Source organism: Pollicipes pollicipes, unplaced genomic scaffold (genome assembly GCF_011947565.3).
Source record: "Pollicipes pollicipes isolate AB1234 unplaced genomic scaffold, Ppol_2.1 Scaffold_7261;HRSCAF=8764_pilon_pilon_pilon, whole genome shotgun sequence".
Lineage (NCBI taxonomy): Eukaryota > Metazoa > Arthropoda > Thecostraca > Pollicipedomorpha > Pollicipedidae > Pollicipes > Pollicipes pollicipes.
The window spans coordinates 10,031,060-10,046,238 of record NW_023597054.1 but is presented as its reverse complement, the minus strand read 5'-3'; the positions used below and the strand labels follow the sequence as shown (position 1 = coordinate 10,046,238).

Sequence of the window (15,179 nt, the reverse complement as noted above, 5' to 3'; positions counted from 1 at the left end):
ACACACTTGCATGTCAAAACATGGTGATGAACAATAACACATTTCAGCTTGTAGCTAGACTCAGGTCTCGTTTGGCCGTCTCGCGACCTGCCGTGGGCCGCGTACCTCTGGCACGATGTGGGCCGCGCTACTGTGCGGCCCACATCGCAGCGCGCCCAACAATGCTGGCCCGAATCGATCACCATATTGATGGGACGACGTTGTCAACCTGCTGGACTGCGAGCTCAAGCTGAGAAAAAAAATATGGCTGCCGCTAGCCTGCGCTCGACCCGTTGTCGTTGACGGTGATCACTGGCGGACAAAAATGCTGCCAAAAAAAGACTAGAGCCTGGACGGCTGTGATCTAGGAATGTGGTCACATGACGCAAGGCTGCGGTTTTAAAGGTCGAGGATTGGCCAACGTAACTTACCCAACGTGTCACATTGAGGTTACTGAGATGGTATAAGCTACAGAGTGCCCTTGTCATTGCAACACACTGGAAACCACGTAAATAATCTTCACGCAGCCTACATCAGAAAAAATACGATTGAACACCCTTCAGTGGATTTAGCAACTATATTCTTCTTGTCCGCAATGTTGCAAATATCGTATTTCTGCACACGAAGAGATGGTGTATTACGTCATCTTTTGCCCCGTGCCGTGTCCATCCAGTGCCACCCATCCCATACTATATGTAGATTTATGCGTGTGTTTGTGAACGAATACGTAGGATGTTGCGTCATGGTATCTGGACTCATTTGGCACACCTATTTTTGCTATGACTTTTCTCGTTACACCGTCACAATTCCGGAACATTTTGATCTCAACACCGGCCAAATGTAAGATATGCATCGTCTGGTGGAGCTTTTATGAAGGGGAACGGTTCAGTTTGAAAATATTAAAGCAAGCATCAGATATAATGAAGTAAGCTCACTAACTATCCTTGATATACTTTTAGGTGGAAGGGACTGCTTTACACAATGCAGTTTTCTGCTTAGGAAATATGCTCCTCAAAACACGATTGTTCGATTACGTCATCGCACCTTGCACAACCTTGACTGAGAGCCAATTGCTGGCCGTTAGATCTGTAAATCGTGCTCACTTAAGCCGAATATGAATGACCCGACATGCGACGACGGCAACCATGCTTTCTCGGCTTTAATCGCCGCATACAATTGGAATAGCATAATTTAGATCACTTATATTATGGCGTTATGGATGCTTCCGTGACGTAGAAGCAGTAAATAGTCTGCATATCTTCGCGGGCGTGTCGCTAAAAAACTAGAAGGGTTTAGCTGTTAAAAAGAACAGAGCTGTGAACTGCACCGAATTACTTCCATGATGGCTCTTTCAGCTCAAAACCCCACACAAATGTGAACAGATAAGACGTCCTTTCAATTGATATCGTCACAGCAGAAGCCAAAGCGCAAAAATGTGCTATTTGTGCTGCTGGCGATTCGCATGGATTGAAAACTTTCTTCGGGAATCAGAGCCTTCTCTTCGCCCCGTGAGATAATAAATTTGCTTCCGTAGGCCCAATCCTTAATCAGGTTATGGATGTCACTACATCTTTCCTTACTTTAATCTTACTATCGTGTTCAAAACCCCAGAAAGGTAAAACATTCCATCTGAACAGTCCGGCTCGTCTCTGCTGCAGGTGGATGACAGGTTTCGACCATCAAGAGAATTCAACGATCGCCAGCTACGTAAGATGCCCAGTCGTCACGAAGCCGCCATTCTGTACGTCTGTTGTCCAGCCTAATGCAGACTGAATTAGCAGAGCACAACATAAATCATAAACGACCGAGTACTCGGAACTCGAGCGGGACAATGGCCCGGGCTGTGAGTGCTAGGCACCAGCGGGTACCAATCCCCGGTCCCACCGGATGGCTGGAAAGCCCTGAGCTCGTGGCTAAGCCGTTGACTATGGTCAGAGCAGGGAGGTATTATGTTTGACCGCTCACGTCTTATACCGCCTGTTCATGGTCGTAATGCCCCCAAGTTTGATCTCGTTTGCAGGCGTCAGACGTCTTAATGCTACATGACCGGGCAGTTTGGGGGTTAGAGGTTCTGACACGTGCGGCGTCTTAAACTCGTGGGTGGCACGTGGCCTCTGATGACTGCCCCAACGCTGACACGTGCGTCGTGCGTGCCCCTATCGCATGTACCGGCATCAACCACCAGCTGAAGTGTTGTGCGCGGCCGCAGGTCGGAGGTCGTAGCACCGACGCACGCCACTGTCGGCCAGTTGTGCATGGCCAGTGAGGCCCCCAACCACCGCATATGGCACCGGCTGATGCCACTGTCGGCCAGGTCCTCCAACTGCGGTGTGTGGCGCAGACTCGCGCACTGGCTGCGCACAGCATCGCAACCCGTCCCAGCAACAGTTGAGGTGCTCGCGTACCATGCCCCATCCCCGCCACTCCCTACGCCGCTGCTCCCACTCAGCTCGTGACCCAGCTCGTGACCCAGGTCGCGGGTCCCCGGTCCGCCTCATTCTCAGCGCTCTCGTCGCCTCACCGGGATGAACCTCACCTCAGAGGGCTCTAAAGCTGCTGAAAACCCCGACCAGCACCCGGCACTTTGAACTGGCCGACTGTGAAAGCGGCCGGTTTGGTTTGGCCGGCATAAGCGGCCCTATGCGCTGCGCGGCTTTTTTGTGGGTCGGGACGCAGCGCTGCCGGATTGGGTATCAAGCAGGCTGAAGTATGGCTGAACCGGCCAGCGCGGCTGCGAGCGTCTCCAGCACGCAGCCGGCCGGAAAGATGCGACAGCCGGTCACCAGGCAGCATATTAATCACCGCTAATTCGTTTCCGATTCATATTTCATGCTGGCGCAGCTGAAAAGGCGGCGGCGATTGCGCAGTAGTCAAAGAAGCCGGCTCGCCGCGCCGCTCGCCGGCCACGCGATCCGCCTCCGGACCCTTCATCTCGCGCGCGGCGCACGTAAGAGGCCTGCGCCGCACCGCACACGGTGTGACGAGGAGGGGAGGGGAGTCGGGCTGGGTGGAGTGCCGGGGAAGGAGGGCAGAGCACCTGTCAGCGCTGTCTACCGCGCCTGACAGACGCCACCAAGCGCGGAGAGCGGCGCGTGTGGTGCGGCGGCAGTCACACGTCAGTTGGGCGGCCTTGTCTGTCAGCGCCGGCGTCACGGCGCATGGACGCATCACGAGCGCCGCTCCTCCAGTACCGACGCTCTGCTTCGAGTGCGTCGTCCCCGCAGCTCACCGCGGCTGGGGTTTGAGAGCGAGCCAAAAAGGACCGTCACGCCACAGGCCCGCCCGTCCGCCCGGCAGGCCCTCCACCGCCGGCTGTCACATTCGTGACGCTCTCGACCGCCGTGATCGGCCGCCGCGCTGGGCCAGTCATGGCCCGGTCTGGGTGGACCGGCGCGTGCCGCTGTATCCGGTGAGTGATCTTCGGGGCGACCAGGGGCGGCCGCGTCACCGGTCCTCCTATCGTGGGCCGACACCTTTCACCACGCCGCCGCCCGCCGCCGCCGCCTAATAGGTTTACGGCTGGCTCGAAATGTTTGCGAGGCTGCCGCACCGAATTTTACGTCTCGGTTTAAGGCTGAGATCCCCACTTAGATTGTATTCAGAATGCTAGAGGCAGGTGAGAGCGTCCTGTTATGGCAGGGGTGTCAACTTCCTTCGTTTGTCAGCTGATTCTCGAGATAAGTTTTCCCATAAAAATAAATAGGTGAAAACAGGCCTAACATGCCTCGTATTTGTAGTGAGAAAAGCTCTCATTTACAGACGGCAGGGGTTATGCACGACGTGTGCACATAGGGTGGCTTAACAGCCTTGAAGTGTTTGTCATTTCGTAATTGCATCAAAAATGAAACTGCTACATTGCCCTCAGTATCGAAGTCTTAATCATGAATGTCATAAAAGGAACAAGAAGCGCTCATGAAGTTTGCGGGCCGCACAAACCACACACACTTCAAGCGCATCACCTATTCTGTATACTCAGCGTGTTATGGCTTTCTTATTCATGGACAAAAACTTGAACCATTCGCATGGTGGAGGACGTTTGTAAAGCGGATTTCATCCACTCCATATGGTTTTTGCCATTGAGCATGCCAAGGCAGCTTTCTACACGGCGCATGCGTGTATAACGAGATGTAGACAGGCCTGGTCAGCCCAGTAGTGGTGGATCGTTTTACAGATGGAAGGGGGCCAGCAGTTTTTCAGGGGTGCCTCGAACGGTGTTGCCCTCTGTGGCTACGTTAGGTCCCACCACAAACAAAACTTAGTTGCTTGTTTGCGTGTATATATATATATATATATATATATATATATATATATCCGCAAGCGTCACCGTACCAGCATATTCATCTGTGAGGACTACGCCTGTTTACATGCAAGCATACATGCAGTTGATAGCAAGAGGATTGATGACGATCATATACCTTTTTAACAGCGCTTCAGCTGCTTTGGCGACGTCGCAATAACAAGATGGCTATGTTCGTCCCCAGATTACATTTGCCCCAACCATTCGCGATATCGGCCTACCATTACTTAGGCACAACCTGGCGCCAACAAAAAAGATTATGCGATAAGTCATGACCATGGGAGCTTTTAATTCTTAGCAAATTTCTGGCTTACATCACCCACATCACACCAACACTAACGTTATGGAGATCCAAATCGCCGACACTGAAAGGTGTATGCAAGGAACAATGGGTGCTGAAATACATGCATTTGTGTATCGTTTTGCAAGCTTATTCGTGCTGCCCTTCTTCGGGACAGCGGAAATTCATGTTGCATGAACAGAGCAAAGACCATGGCGTTGTATGGTGCACCCGCGTGGTAACTGATTCGTAATATGTCGCACATCTTGTCACTACAGCCACCCATCCTATTTCGATACTTTTCACCATGACTATGCCGTAACTTACCTTAGAAAACAGGAGCCTGTTGTGTGCCGTGCCCTTAAGCGATGTGATAGATGCCGCAGTGAATCCACCCGGTCATAAATCATTGATAGACATGCCAATTACTCAGTATGCCATACGTCATATATCATACATCATCATACATACATACATATACATACATATACATACATATACATACATCATACATACATACATACATACATCCTGTTCAGCAAAGAATATAAGAAACGGGAATATTGGAGATCACTGAATGAGCTTCCTGCGGTTTAAGTGGACAGTAAACCTAAACCTAACCCTAACACCAACCTTAAGCCTAAACCCAAAGCTAAGCGGCAGCTTCTCGAGTGCCTCGCAGAAGCTCCCGCAGAAGCAAGGGCTGCAAAACTGTCATGTTATCTGTCTTGCTGATGACAGGTTGCGAGGTGTCATTGCGCCGGAATAAAACTGGACGAACCGATGCTGAGTCATGTCCGGCGACCCGTATTTGGGAGCTTTCAGCGATCTACTGTGCACTGGGATGCAAAGGGCACCTTTTCCGAGCATTTCAGCAGCGCGCCAGTGGGTCAAGTACATTTCAGATTGACATCCTTGCCAACGGAAATCGAGAGTCACCATCGCCTATCGCTGCTAAACCAACACATACGTTTGTACGTCAATATGACTGTGCCATTTGTGTCCGGGCCAATGACAAAACCACACCGTTCGGTGCACAGCGATTCCAATGCGTGAAAATGGAAATTTACTGCAAACATACTAAGCCAATTATTTTACCCGCAACCAAAAGATTACCCACATGCGTTAAAATTCACAGGAAGCAGACACCGGGTGTTCCAAAAGCAACGGGAAGGTAAAAACGGAAGAATAATGCTTCATCACGCATTACACCATAAACGTGGCGTACCTTTAGATTGGGTAGTCTTCAAAACGGACCAAGAGCTCGTCGGCACCCGATGACTTTCCTTCGCCGCACATCACCGCCGTCTGCGGCAAGCCCAGCCCAGCTGCGTGGCCTGACGCCCGCCGTGAGGGGTCACGCACCTCCTTAAGAGGCCAGAGGTCGGATGACCAGATGGTTTTGACACCCGGCGCCGCCCTACCAACCACGGCCACTCGCAGGACCGAGTTTGCTTAGCAGCGGCAGCTCATTCGAATCGCTGTTGGTTGCCGCCAAATAAGGCCCGTGCGGCTGGTCCGTCCCCGACGGTCCGGCTGTCGAAGAACAGCCCGGCAGCGACGGAGTAGACGCTTTCCGGCGCCGGTGGAGGGACCCACGTCTGTCGGAGACAGCCGACGCCGGCGGAGGAGACGCACCCCGGCGCCGGTGGAGGGGCCCACGTCTGTCGGAGACAGCCGACGCCGGCGGAGCAGCCGTATCCCGGCATCGACGAAGCAGCCATGTCCCGGCGCCGGCGGAAGAGCTGTAGCCCGGCGCCGGCGGTGGGGCCGTGTGCTGACCCCGCCGCCGGACCCACGAGAGGTGGAGACCCGAGTCAATCCGAGGCAGGGGCATATTCCCGCCCTCCAATCTGCTCTTCCGAGAAAGGCAGCAGCACATGCCAATGACAATGATACGTGTCAATGTGCAACAATGAATGCAGTATTCCTCTCAGCTTCGAAGAACATCCCGCGCGATAGACTTCTACCTCTACTTAATTTGTATGTCGCGTACTTGAACATATGACCCTGCCATGACCTGAAGCGGGCTGACATGGGACGATTGTTGCTTTCTGAGACGGCCCAATGATACCCAAATAGCAGCCAGGGTCATTCAATAAGGAACAAGAGAAATTAGAATTTGACCTTATCAATTGCGGCGTCCGAAATTTCAAACACCATCACTGGACACAATGTCATTATTACGACCGCACGTTATATATTCGCCCGAATTTTCGTATATCAGGACTGCACTTTCTGGTCCAGTGCCGGACAAAACTAGTTAATCCATGTTTCTGTTAATGTGTGTGTTAATCCATGTCAATACTTCGCATGTAACTTCACAATACGCTCTATAAGCTCGACCCACAACCTGCTGGATCAGTTAATGCGAACGATCTTCCTTAGTGGTCAGCTGAATATTTGGAGCTAGTTTACACCACAGCAAACTCGGTGGACCGCGCTGGTCGCCGGACTCTCCTCTGGTCTCCGTGGGCTGGGCGTCCCGACGCAGCGGTCCCGCAGCGTGGTCGCTGCCCGGGGACGCAGGCGTCACGGACACAGCACCGTCACGCGGACGTTACGTCAGCGGTGTCCAGCTCCGGCCGCCGGAGGGACGGAGCCATGAAGACGGCTGACGTGTGAAGGACAGACCGAGCTCGAAGTGGTGACTGGAGCCGTTGCCCATGACAGGTGCTCACCACGCAAATGATAACGCCTTGCAGGCGGGCGAAGGTCCAAAAGTGGAAAGGTGGCGGCGACGATGTGTGCAAACAAAGCCTCGCCAAAATTGGTCACAGTCGGGGCAAATAATCTGAATATGAAAATCACGTCTCAAGGCGGGGCCTCATTTTCTGGGAAGACATTCTCCACGCTGGAGATCGGATCAGTTGGTCTCAGCTCGCCTTCCCAGCAAGCAGGAGCAATCCCTTGCACACGCGGAAGGCTGGTGGGTCCCGAAATAATCATTCGACGTTCCAGTGCAGATAATGATCACGGAACAAAGAATCCCACCGAAACCAGTCGCTGTCATTTCCAGCTGAGTGCATGCGCGTGTTTGTGTCCCAGTCGCACAAAGGAGCCAGCTGAGGTCGGCGGGGCGCGAGCATGGCACTCGAGGCACGCCGCCATTAGCCGTAATTTACGTTCACAGAAAGCTTAAACGTTCACTCGATTATGCGCCGCGAGTAAGCCACAATTACGTATTCAAACACATGGAAAATTACACAAAGCTCACAGCGCACCGTGACAAATCGCTTGCAGCTCTCGTCCCATAAATTCACATGGCGGCTAAAAAGCCCCGCTCGACTCTGTGGCGCGGCCCGGTAAAAGTCCAGACGCAAACAACGTGCGCTGGACTATAAAAAGTGGCTCGGCCCCGTCCCACGACAGCCCCTGCACTGCTGGCGCCACTGGCCACGGACACTGGCGGCGCCTGAGGCCCACCCGAGTACTGATGAGAGCGACTGATCGCAGGCTTCTGTTGCATGGCGCGAGGGAAGTGCCGCCGGCCGGGCAGACGGTAGCGGCGTCGCTGCAGCAGCTGACTGCCGGGCCGCTCAGCTGGCTCACGACCTCTGTCGACCTTGGGCGGGTTGGCGGCCGAGGCAAGGTCTACTGCTTGACAGGGGTAACGCCCCTCCTCCTGTATGGACGCTCCGCTTCACCTAGATGACATTGATCATTAGCCGGGGCTGTGTAGGTTTGCAACCGTCCGAGGCGGCAGACGGAGGCATGTGTTCGTTGTTCAGATGTGCGGATGGCGTTGCGCCTGTCTGGCACAAAACAAGATGCAAGCACACTGCCGTAGCAAGTCTTAAGCCATACTGACACCTGCTGTGGATTGTTTTGCAAATCGTTATCAATGATGGCTCTTTGCTTGGGTGGGTAACGCAGTCACTGATGTGACACTTAAAGCGCGCTTCACTCTGTTCGCCTATCATCGCAATAAAGCTGCCCCTGCCTCACGCATGGACCCGACTGAGATGAAAATCCCGTCCCAAGTTCTAGACACGTCAAAGGCTAGGGTTTGCCAGAATCCGTGGAAAGTGAGAGTTCAACCAAGATCGTTCACCAGAATGTGATACAGACAGAGCAGGCAATTTAAATATATGGAATTAACTAATGCAGACATTGAATGGCTATGCATTACTAGTGCTGCCGCCATTTTTAAACGCCCGATTCGCTGATAAAAGTGAGCCTTTGTACCTGTTTAAAGGAGTGATCGATGTGAAAATATATACGGCTGATTACGGCTCACCTATGCCAGAGCCTAGCCGGTGAGTTACGCCGGTAGAGAGCGTCCGTGTCAGTGACCAGTGTGTGTCAGTGCCGGTAGAGAGCGTCCGTGTCAGTGACTGATGCCGCCTCTGCCCGCAGCCTTGGCACACCAGAGGCCCGCACCAGCCGGCCGAGCTCCGGGAAAGCGAGGCCTGACCAGCGCCGTCCAGTGCCCGGCCCGGCCCGGCTCGGTCATCGGCCCCGGGTCACACCGCTGGCCGCATCGGAGCCGGCGTGGCGGCCGACGGCCAGGGAGCGGAGACGGGCCACTTCGGCGGCCGACTGGAGGAGCGAGGCGGTCCCCGGTGCACAGGCTGGGCTACAGCCTGGTGTCACACCGGCAGCACTGCAGCTTCAGACGGCTTAACGTCGGCCACAGGGTGAGTTTAGGTATAAAAGCCACGGTGTGCAATGTAGCTACATCCCCAATTTAACAGCAAGCGATTTTGGTAGGTTTCTTTGCAGAATTGGGTCGTCGCAAAACGTATACACGCTGAATTCGCTACTCATCAGTTATGTAAGCGTCACAGGGCATGAGCGCCCACCGATAATGACGCACTGGGTGCAGCACTCAAAAGAGTGTGCACTTACCTGCCGCTTCGCTATCTTCAGTGAATGTCGGCTCGATAAAATGCCCCACCACAGGCTGACGCAAGGGACCGTTCCCGTCACTAATGGCTTCCCAGCATTGCACAGCGCGGCACTGTATGCAACCACAAACAGACCTTATGCCTAACCTAACAAACAAACAGACCACAAACAGATCAACTATGTTGAACAATGCAGCACTGTTTCTATCGCCCTTGATCGCGTTTTGTACTTGTGGGTGGATTCTGATAGGATCATTCCGTTTAACGGAACGCTTCTTAAAAGCAATAGTCCAACCTTAATGGCCATTTGAGCTGAAATATCAGGATGCAGATTACATCTAAAAATTACGTATCCTGAAAGCTGTTTACCCAAATTACGGCGTTCCCAAGGCAAGAACAGGTTTTGCGTGTGATTCATGGGGTGCGTTACGTCGAGTGAGACTTGTAGCCAAGGGAACCTATGGCGCCATCATCATCGCGTAGTCGCCAACCACCAGCGTTGTTTTGGTCCACGTCATGACTGATTTGATCAGCCACGCCGTAGGAAAGAGTTCTCATAAACGTTCCTGGCGCCGAGAAGCGAACCCCAGACTTGCCGACTGGGCTGCCGACAGCTGTCTGGGCCTGCTCCGCCTGACCAGCCGCTGCGACAGCCGCCGTCTGAGAGCCGCCCGCCGCTGCGGTCGGGGTTCCCTGCGCGTATCTGGCCCGCTGCAGGGCTCTCACGTCGGCCGGGGTTCTCTGCGCGTATCTGGCCCGCTGCAGGGCGCTCACGTCGGCCGGGGTTCTCTGCGCGTATCTGGCCCGCTGCAGGGCGCTGACGTCTCATCGGGGCTTCGAGGTCAGACGCAGCGCGCCGGCCTCACTGGCACCGAGCGCGGCCGGCCGGCCAACGGGACCACGTCCCGCCACGAGGCATCCGGCCGCCGGACTGACTCGCCGCTCGACCAGGCAGCAGGGAAATACGTGTGTTGGTCTACTCTGGATATACAGGGCACTCCGGAGCTGGATGTTTATTTATAAGCTTCTCTGAAGTCTACAAGAGTGAACAGCGCGAAAGGAGTGAAGCAAACATTGGGGAAGAACATGAAACACGTGGATTAAGGAAGCTCATGAGTTGTATTTCATGTGTGAAACGCGATGAGTGGCGGCACGACCAGCGTGCGACCTTCTCTCCGGGGACGTGCGGCTAGCGCATCACTTTCACCCAAAGGGGGCGTGAGGCCAGCGTATCATCTTCAGCTCCGGGGCAGGTGGTCAGCAAACCCCCTTCACTGGGGGGCTGTTCGGCCAGCGCGCCTGCGACACGTGGCCTGTCACAAGCATGGGTGGCCGTTACGTGGTACGTTCTGATGGACTCGGGAAATCGCCGCTGGTCTCATTGGCATATGTGCTGCGGAAGTGTTCCTTGCGTGTATCACGTTTTCGATGTAACATCACAAAAAAGTTCGGGGTTGTTTGAAATCCAGGAGGTGCATGGGCTGAGACTGTCATGAGTGACGAGTTGATCACTGAACTGGTTCTGCAGAAATTCTCGTGTTTCATACACTGTATTTGGTGCAGCGCCCTCTCTTGGCGCCACACACGGGTAGCGTCACTAAGAGGTCTTCCTCAGACCGCCTTGATAGCTCGTCCACGCGGCTGCCCGTTGACAGAAGCTGCTTGCTGTCGCTCGTGTCAGACCAGGAGGGGCCCATTAACACGCCGCAAGCTGACAAAACGCCAACATGTGCACCTGAGATCATGTCGAGGTCGGTATGTGCACTTGTGTAGACATGTGCACTTGCGCTCGTCAGAAAATGCGTCGGTCGGCGATACCTCCGGGTAGCTGAGTTCGCAAAAAATAGGTGCCGGGGTTGACTACACCGTTGAAGAGGAAACGGGCTTCGTGTGACCATTAGATCCACCGCAGCCAGTTGAATACTCGCGGCGAAGAGCAATCAACGACCGTGATTGGACACTCCATTGACAGCGACGTCCTTCCCAACGTACTTTTAGTGCATGTTTGAAGAAATAAAATGCGAGCATTCTCTTTGTGCTGGTATGATCACCTGCTCAGTGTTTTCTCTTTGCTCACCATGTGGGCAGCCATCACCAGTGGGCACCCGATTTCGGGGCACCCGGTATCCGGTATATTTACTGTGGACCACACGTGAATGACCCCCCCCCCCCCCCCCCCCCCAGTGGTTTTGTGGCGCAGACCAAGGCGAAAACCGTGTAAAAACGTCACCGATACAGACAAAATGTGGGCATAGAGAGCGCAAAAGGTGGAAATCTACTTGACCGCCTTGAACACGTCCTTATACGCAACACAAAAACTTCAATTCTACATCCGATGGGGACGCTGCCAGTGTCGCCGTCGTGCTCCATCCAGACCTAGCCTCCAAGCGCGGGCATGACGACGCATTCAGCGAGCGGGCGAGAGTGGTGCCGGCGCCTCGCCAGCCGCCCGAGCGCGTGCCCTGGGCTGCTTTCAGCTCGGCTCAGCCGCCGGCTTCCGCCCTCGTTACTGGCGGCTCAGCTGGGCTATCGACAGCGAGGCGAGGCGCCGCGGCCGGCCGGCGAGGCACGAACTCGGCCGGCACTCTCCCGCTGCCAGGTGGTTTTTACGGGGCGACCGTGGCCGGTCCGCCTGGTCCGAGGTGCTCCAGGCTGGCGTCGACGCTTTTTATGGAGCGCAGATGACAGGCGGGCTCGGAGCGGGTGACCGCCAACGTTTTTGCAGAGGAAGGTTTGATCGGTCGGCCGGCGGCCGCGGCATCGCGCAGGCTTGTCTGCATCTACGTGGGATGATGGCAATTGACTGTCGCGCGTCCAGACGTGAGGAATCGCTCCTCTTGCTGCGCCATGCGCTTAGCGATCTCAGATACGGCTTGCCGTAGCTCCCTGTCAGCAGTCAGCAACCGGACATGTCAGGCGAGTCGCGCCACCTGCCAGACTGTACCAACGAATAGATGATTGTCTCCTCCGCTCAGCAGCAGAGACGCGATGAGAGCACGATCGGGGCTGCAGCGGCTGAGAGCAGTGCCGTGACCTCAGCACTCGTCCCTAGACCCATTCCCGAGCCGCTCGCTCTCTGATGCCGATCATCTGCCAGTGTATGCCCGCCTAATTACCGCACAATTGGCGCTTTGTGAAAGTTTATGACGCCGAGTGAGATTGAAAACGGGCGCCGTCCGAAGATGCTACGTCCGTTACGTCATTCAACAGGCGGCCCAATTATCGAACGTCGGTCATGTCGGTGGGTGGTTCGAACAGCGTTTGGGCATGACCTCCACGCCACATACATCGCTCCTCACTACTTCCACACCGCCAGATCGCCGCCGTTGCCCGTAATTGGCGCCGTCTGGCCGCCGAAGCTTCTGGCCACGGTACGGGGCGCCCCGCCAGAGGACTACGCGTCTCCACAGGGTCGCCGGAGCGTTCGACGGCGGCTGCAGCCCGCGCAGACCGTGGCCGGCTGCACGGACCTGCAGGGACCGGCCGCCTGCACGACAGACAGACACGTCAGCCGTCTCGCCAGGGACAACCACTTGACGGCGCCGGCGACCGACGCCCGGCCACGAGTGGGGGAGGGGGACGAGGCCACGCCGCGGGGCTGCGCCGTCATCGGCGCCAGAGCGCGCCGTGGGCGTGCAGTGCGGGGCGGAGTGCGTGCCGTTTTGACAGCGCCTTGTGTGGTCACCGCCCGGTGCGCTTTTCGGCCCATTCTCGCGCACCCTCGTTAGCAGTTGGAGAGCACTTCTCAGCTGGGAAATCTGCCGAACGGGAGCTGTCAGACGACTGAAGCGAGGGAGTGTCACCCCAGCACGTGGGCCACGGGATGGGGCGCTGAAAACCATGCATGATCTGTCAGGTATCGCTATTGACGACGCCTAATACGTACCGACGATAACCAGATGATGTAAAGTGTTGTATCTGTCTACTGTTCCATTAAATTTAACGGCGCACTAGCGTCTTCGATAGAAGCGATGTCCTTGACGAATGTGGGTCAGGAAAGGCTGGCCGCGTCAAAGGGCAAGGACGAACAACTCTTTTATGGCAAGGCCTTTTGATTATCATACACGTCAGCTCAGCACAGACACACTGAGTAATGATCAGTTAAAGGGAGATGAACTGTCTGACACCATGTGAATCGGCGTGAGCCAAAGTTCGACCGCTCACGTTTGTCCGCGATCTATTTCTTTTCTCGCGCACAATTTTAACTTTATCTCGGCGCCTACGCTACCTTCCGAAAAGTGCGAGGAAGAAAAAAACTTATCAATATGTATTCAGATTTCGCTGGAGTTGGAGCATTTGACAACCTGGATAAATGCGTCGATAGAGGTTGATCCGCGGGGCGGATTGGACGGGACCAAAACATTCAAGCAATGCACGGAATAGAACCATTTTAGAACTTAGAAGGTATTTTAGAACTTACCAGGTCACACGGATTGAACAGGTATAAATGCTTACAATTTCAAAAGATGCTAGCTGAATTTTACAATTTGTAAGTCCCTCTGCAGTTATTGTAAGAAGGGAACTTCGGCACAAAAAAACACCGGCCTCAATTATTTTACATACGAAAGTTCGCTCGCATTTTGATGTTAAGTTCCCAGTGTGTGATCCGATGGCCCTCTGATTCGTGATAATTGGGTCGCATTGCATTATTCATTTTCTTGATGAACATTCACCTGGTGTTTAAAAAGTGGGCTTTCGAGGCATGCCCTATTTTAATATTTGCGTTAGAGCATGTCTTATCAGAGATAGCGGACCTTGTTTGTGTGCTTTTAGCATGATGTTTGCGTTAAGACCGAGGTTGAAACTGAAACATTGAAAATGATGTTTCCATGCTATTCAGCAACTTTAAATGGGTAGCATGGGAGGCATTAAGAAAGAGATTAAACCAAAGAGGGCTATCCCTACCTGAGACCTAAAGGGAAGCCAAGCTTTCGAAAAACTGGTGAGTGCCAAAGACCTTGCCGAATACATACGCTGCACCTAGGAGGTGTATGAATGCTATATAGTGACTCATTTTCCGAGGGAGCGTCCAATTTCTATGCTTTATATTGTCCCGTTATTGTTCATGAACATACCTCTATTCAGATGCACGTCTGATGCGTATGCTGTCATCTAGCTGCTGGTCGCCAGTTTAGAATCTTATGCTTGATATTCTGTCACAATCTTCACACACACACACACACACACACACACACACACACACACACACACACACACACACACACACACACACACACACACACACACACCCACACACACACACACACACACACACACACACACACACACCACACACACACACCACACACACACACACACACACACCACCACACACACCACACCACACCACACACACACACACACACACACACACACACACACACCACACACACACACACACACACACACACACACACACACACACACACACCACACACACACACACACACACACCACACACACACACACACACACACACACACACACACACACACACACACCACACACACACACACACACACACACCACACACACACACACACACACACACACACACACACACACACACACACACACCACACACACACACACACACACACACACACACACACACACACACCACACACACACACACACACACCACACACACACACACACACACACACACACACACACACACACACACACCACACACACACACACACACACACACACACACACACACACAACACACCACACCCACCAACCACACACACACACACACACACACACA

At 54.0% G+C, this 15,179-nt stretch overlaps 1 protein-coding gene across 3 annotated transcripts in view; it reads right to left on the bottom strand.

The window, feature by feature from the left end:
- Positions 1–15,179, bottom strand: part of LOC119111965 (uncharacterized) — a 112,585-nt gene that overhangs the window by 64,209 nt on the left and 33,197 nt on the right. The window lies entirely within an intron of this gene.